Genomic DNA, 6,270 nt, shown 5'->3' on the forward strand with positions numbered 1-6,270 from the left:
AGCTCTTCTTAGGGCTTCTACACCTGGTAAATACATAACATATTTGTCATTTCTCACAAAGTTGGAAGGAAAAGGAGGGAAGGCAGAAATTCTACGTTGCCTTGCTAACGTAGTCCTTGGTGTAAATCAAACATTCCCTGTCATCTTGATGGCTTGTGTTAGTCTAATGTATTTTATATTACTCAAAAGCATTGAAACCCTGCAGCTTTCCTCATATAGACCGTTATGCGGATATCATTAAATTGTCTTGCAAAAGAACATTATCGGTAATTATAGCAGACACTAAAATCAAATGATCAGTCTGGGACCTTTAACACCAAGAGGAGCCATTAGAAGTTAATCAAATAAAAGGATGAGAATAATTATGTTAGGATTAAGCCAGTAATATGCCAGAAGTTATATACACTTTGCTGACTATATATCTTTACATCCCAGCATTCCTGCACCAGCTCCAAAAGTCAATGTAAGATAATGTAATCCTACGTTGGTGTAAAATGTAAAGGGCGATTCCAGCCAATCTCTTGTCATGAGCCAAACTTTAAGGGTTCATAAGAGTTTCAGATCGAAATGCCATCCAGAGCTGCGCTGCGATGATGATGATCAAAATAATAGCTATAAAAAAGTGCAAAGCTGGAAGAATAAAACCTGAATCCATTGGTCAATGAAGCAGAAAGGGATGATAAAACTGGCTTTGCAGAAAAGCAAAGGTGGAACTTAAGTGGTTATTGGCTTCTTGCTGTGTTCTGGGATTCTCTTAACGCTGTGGCTGTGTTTCTGAAACTTTATGAGCTCAATCAGCTCCATTTTTGAATCTGTACTCTTCTTTCTCCTCTAGCTGGCCAACAGGAGCATTTGATGATGCTCTTGTTTGTCTTCAGGTTGGTTTAGTGGTTTAGGTCCCTGCTTACAAAGTCAGAGGTTCAATTCCCCACTATGCCTCCCCGAGAGGGGCGGGACTTGGTGATCGATAGGGTCCCTTCACAAGCTCTGTGGTTCTAAGATTATTTTGTTGGAGGGTAGACTTTCCTATCTACTATATTTTCTAAATAAAGGTAGCAACCTTTTGTTTTAAGCTCAGCTTCCACTTGATTTATGGACCCTGAGAGTATACAAATGTCGAGCTGGATAAACACATTAGAGAAGCAGCCACCATGTTCTCTAGACTCACAAAGAGACTATGGCTTAATAAGAAGCTGACGGCATATACCAAGATCCAGGTCTATAGAGCCTGTGTCCTGAGTACACTCCTGTACTGCAATGAGTCCTGGACCCTTTGTGTACAGCAGGAGAGGAAGCTGAACATGTTTCATATGCATTGTCCCTGATGCATTTTTTGTATCACCTGGCAGGACAAAGTTCCAAGTAGAGTAGTCCTAGAATGAGCTGGAATATTTAGCATGTATACATTACTGAAACTGCGATGTCTATGTTGGCTTGGGCATGTTGTGAGAATGGCTGATGGTCGGATTCCAAAAGATCTCCTATATGGAGAATTAGTGCAGGGAAATCGCCCCAGACAGAGACCACAGCTGCGATACAAGGACATCTGCAAGCGGGATCTGGAACCCTTAGGAATGGACCTCAACAGATGGGAAACCTTGACCTCTGAGTGTTCAGCCTGGAGGCAGGCGGTGCATCATGGCCTCTCCCATTTTGAATCCAGCAGGCTGAGGCAAAGAGGCAGTCCTGAAAGCAGTCAAACCAGGGAGCTGGACAGGGGACAGATTGTATTTGTCCTCAGTGTGGAAGGGATTGTCACTCTCATATTGGCCTTCTCAGCCACACTAGATGCTGTTCCATGTCCTCCATTCAGAGCACGTTACCATGGTCTCGTGAGACTGAAGGATGCTTACTACAATGCACAGTGAGGGGAGTTAGTACATTTCCCTCCACCATGACTCTGATCACAAAATGAGTCACCCTACATTGCAGCTAAAAGCAGGAAAAGAAAGCCCCCACTGGAGACAAGGAAAGCTCGCCTACATAGTGCTAGTTGCAAGAGATTTCTTTTTCAACATTCCAATACTTCCCTCTCCATGTGCCATATTCCATAGGGGACTCAAGCTCCTCAGTGCCTAAGATTAGAGAGAAGGTGATCCTTAACATCATGGCATGTCACTCATCGGACATAACACATTGTTCAGCCCTGAGAATCACATGCTTTATATCACACACACACACACACACACACACACACACACACACACGCACGCACGCACGCACGCACGCACGCACGCACGCACGCACGCACGCACACACACACACACACAGAGACACACACAGAATAAACACATGGGATGAAAGCCTTGCCTCCAAATCCGGTGGTTGTAAAAGTAACCTTTCAACATTAAGTAAGTACTCAGATTTTTACCTTCCTAGATTATTTTTAGTAGTAACTAATGCTAGAAAAAAACCCTGTCAAGAAAGAGGGGGAATATGTCTTCTTCTTCTTGTTTTTTTTAAGTGTGTTCTTTTTTCTTGTGTTTTATTTAGCAATTACTTGGGAAAATTTAGGACCGAGTCAAAAAAAGGTTACCCATTGAGGAGCCCTTCATAAATTGCAAACATCCTACTCAATACATATTGTCATCTTGGCAAGTTCTTCTGACTGGTTTTTCTCTCCCCCCCCCCCCCCCCGTCCCCTCTGCCTTGCTCCAGAAGTGTATTTTATGAGGCTGTTACTAGCCGATGCTGCAAGCCTCAGCCTAATGAATCTGTCACCAAGACTATTGATTGACATGCCGGTGTAAGTGAGACATGTGATTCCAATTGACTTCCTAATTACTGCTGCTGTGATGTCTCGCCAACTGGTAAGGTCAGGGGTTAATAGGTCTGATGCTCCGTTCTTGTTGCCTCTGGAACCCGGAGTTAAACTAGCTCCTCAGAAGTCAATATCTGAATCAAGTTCTCAAGGCTACTTCAGAAGCTGATCAATTAAGTCTTCCTTGTCTCTCCTTTCAGTGGCCTGACAAGAGGCTGATGGCAAGCACAGAGTGGGGAGGGGAGCAAGGGACATCCAGAGTTCAAAAGCAGAAGGATTTAAGGTACTTTATGGATGTTTGGGCAGGAGATGAGCAATTGTTTGAAGACTTAAAGCGGCACGGTGTGAGTAATGTGCAGGTGGGAGGATTAGAACATGGAGGGTACTGGCGCATGCACAGCGATGCACTGCTCTCAGGGATGGTGCTACAGATCACCTTCATTTTTTATCCCATTCGCCGTTGTTTTTTTCCATTTCGACGGCTGATCATTTGATTTGCAAATCAAATTGCAATTCGCACTTCAGTGATTCTTTTTCTGAAGAACTGTCCTCTTTGGGCCTCTCTCACCGCTAAAACTGAAAATGTGTGGGTGAGTACAAACAAAGCATCTGCCCCGACTTCTCTGATCCTTCAGTTTCTGCAAAGTTAAAATCAGACAACTGCAAGGGATTGGCAGCTTTTTGATTTACAATTGTAAATTGCGGTTTATACACAAACAGTGGTATCTAACTAGACCTAGACTTAGACCTATATTTATATCTAGGATTTATCAGTAAATTTATACTCCACCTTTCCACTATATAAAGCCTTAGGCAGCTAAAAATTAAAATGAAATGAAAACAGGCGTGTCCGAATATTATCTGATCCGATTTGTATCCAAATCTTTCTTTTCCATATCAGGACTGACCTCTCCCAAGCTGGTTTGGAGATGGCCTGAACTGATTTGTGACGGGGTTTGTGCAGGTATTTTGTGTGTATTTTTGTGTTCCCAGATGGAGAGAAAAAGAAAAAGGGAAAAAGGGAAAAGCTGTAGTCTGCAATGGGAGGAGAAAGACACTTCTCCTTTTTTAAAAAACTTAAAATGCTTCCAAAGTGAAGTTTAACATTTTAAGTGCTAGTCACTGTGAAAAGGGGAGAGCTACTGAGACTTATGTAAGCTATTTTCTCACACTTTCTCTGTGTTGCTGTTGCTGCTGATACTCTGTTATCAAAGCAATTAACCTAATTCTCCGGTAAGTACTACTGTGAACTATCCAATCCAAGCCCGCACAAAGTCATCCATCTCACATTGACACACATGCTCAATACTAATTATAATGAAGAATCAGTGTAACTAACTAAAAGAAAAAAGAAAAATATTCTAGAATGTGGTCAGTCTAATAAACCATGAACTGCCTGCGCATTGCCATGCCTGGATGCAAAATGGCTGCTCAGTTGACTGGATGGGGAATATTAGAATTTGGTGAATTCAATCTGAGCATCTCCCAGGGGTCAGCAATTAGAGTTTCCAGGAGAGCTTGTGGCTTTTTACTGAGGTTTCAGTTGTCTCTCCTTTTTCTTTGGCACTTCCTTCCAAGACTCCTTGATGCAGCGTCTTATCTTTTCTTTACAAATTTCAGGATTTATAAACTCAGATCCAACGGCCAGAGTGATCTCTGGTGGCATGCAGACCAATTCAAGGGTGACTGGGGACTTCTTAATCTCCTGGTAGCTGATCTGGAAATGGACCATATCCTTTGCACCAAGTCATATGGACACTTTGCTATGAACCAGTGCACACTCTTAAATAAAGTCATACGTGATTTATTCTATGTACAATAAATTTCACTCTGGCGTAACATAAACATGTCCCTGCTCTGACCGATTGTGCAATGCGCTGGTGGAAGTGGTTCGAGGACAGCACTTCTACCCCCATGCTACTGTAAGTACTCTAGATGCAAGCTAAAGTTGTCCTCAAATAGCTACGCGGCAGGATTTTGAAATAACTAATCAGTTTATCTGCAATCCAACAAACTTAACTATATAATTATTGGTTTGGATCCTATTGTTTTCTTCTATGAATGGAAGGAAAGTTGGGCTCATATCAGATGCCCTTGTGATGGGGATACATTTTCTTGCTCCCAGTGGACAATTTCATGCCTTTTGTAGCTTTCCTGCCCAAATGACCAACAATGGGCATCTCGTGGGTGGGAAGCGCAAACCTTGGCCCCTCATTGTGGTTCAGCCTACAGGTGGTGCAACAGAGCCATGCTGGTTAAAGTGAGCCTAGAGATGTAAAGTATTCTATTAGGGATGCTGAATTGTCAGGGCATTTGTCCAATCTAGAAACTCAAGAAAAGGAAGAGAAATGTAGAACCATCAGGATCCTGACTGCTCTTAGAAACAGACATACTTTGCAATCGGACCTTTGCTGCAGTTTGAGGGAGGCTGGGAAACCTCCTTCTGTTCAAGAACTGAAGAGCTGGCACAGTTCCCAAGGATCATATAGTCCAGCTCCCCACCTCCCATTTTGGATAGCTCCTGTAAAGTTCACTTGCGCAAGTCAGGAGGTGAGGCTGGGGAGCCTAATGCCGAGGGAGGCCCAGAAAGAAAAGACAAGAAATCGGGCCTTCTCGGCAGTGGCTCCTCGCCTCTGGAATAACCTTCCCCCTGACATTCGCGCGGCTCCCTCGCTGGGTATTTTAAAAAACAATTAAAAACACAGATGTTTCGGCAGGCCTTCCCCTCAACCAATTCCTGATTTTCCCTCTTTTTTTCCTCTCTCCTAGTGTCTGTTCCATCTTGTCCAAAGTTTGTCCCCTTTTTAAAATTGTTTTAATTATATTGTATCATGCTTGTAAGCCGCCTAGAGTGGTCTTAAGTGACTAGATAGGCGGGATATAAATAAAATACAGTGGGGTCTTGACTTAAGAACAGCTTGAGTTAAGAACATTTTGACTTAAGAACCGCTCTCATAGGAAAATATTGACTTGACTTACATACTTAGATTTGAGTTAAGAACTGAAAAAAAACACGTGGGAGGCAGGGAAAATGCAAAATGTGAACTTTCAGTTAACTGTTGGCCAGTGAAAAGGGTGCCTGTCTGCTTCCTCACTCCTCCCAGCGTTTAGAGAGTGGACTGGGAGTCTTCAGACTACCTGGTACTGCCTGGACTGTCTTTTCCCTGCCTTCCCTGATCCTTTCTTGACCTAAGAAAAAAAAAGAAACAAAATATCCCCCTCTAGTGGTCGAGGGCAGAATAGCAGCTTCCCATTAGTTTCTATGGTCGGAAAAGAGCAGATACGGATCAAATGGTTTTCAATGTATTCCTATGGGAAATGCAGATTTGACCTGAGAACTTTTTGACTTGAGAACCGCCTTCCAATACGGATTAAGTTCTCAAGTCAAGACCCCACTGTAAATAAATAAATAAATAATAAATTCAGGGAAAAACCCAATGTGGATTCACTGGTCCACTGGCATCAATGCCATCAAGCTCCACCAACTGAGAGACAATTATATATATATA

At 42.8% G+C, this 6,270-nt stretch overlaps 1 long non-coding RNA gene across 1 annotated transcript; it reads left to right on the forward strand.

Moving 5' to 3' along the window:
• Window positions 1–2,435: 2,435 nt before the first annotated feature.
• On the forward strand, window positions 2,436–5,747 carry LOC144586259 (uncharacterized). Its single transcript, XR_013540982.1, has 2 exons — window positions 2,436–3,044; window positions 3,663–5,747. It is a non-coding gene; the product is annotated as an uncharacterized LOC144586259 (long non-coding RNA).
• The last annotated feature ends 523 nt before the right edge of the window (window positions 5,748–6,270 follow it).

The sequence above is a fragment of the Pogona vitticeps genome, chromosome 2 (genome assembly GCF_051106095.1).
Source record: "Pogona vitticeps strain Pit_001003342236 chromosome 2, PviZW2.1, whole genome shotgun sequence".
NCBI lineage: Eukaryota > Metazoa > Chordata > Lepidosauria > Squamata > Agamidae > Pogona > Pogona vitticeps.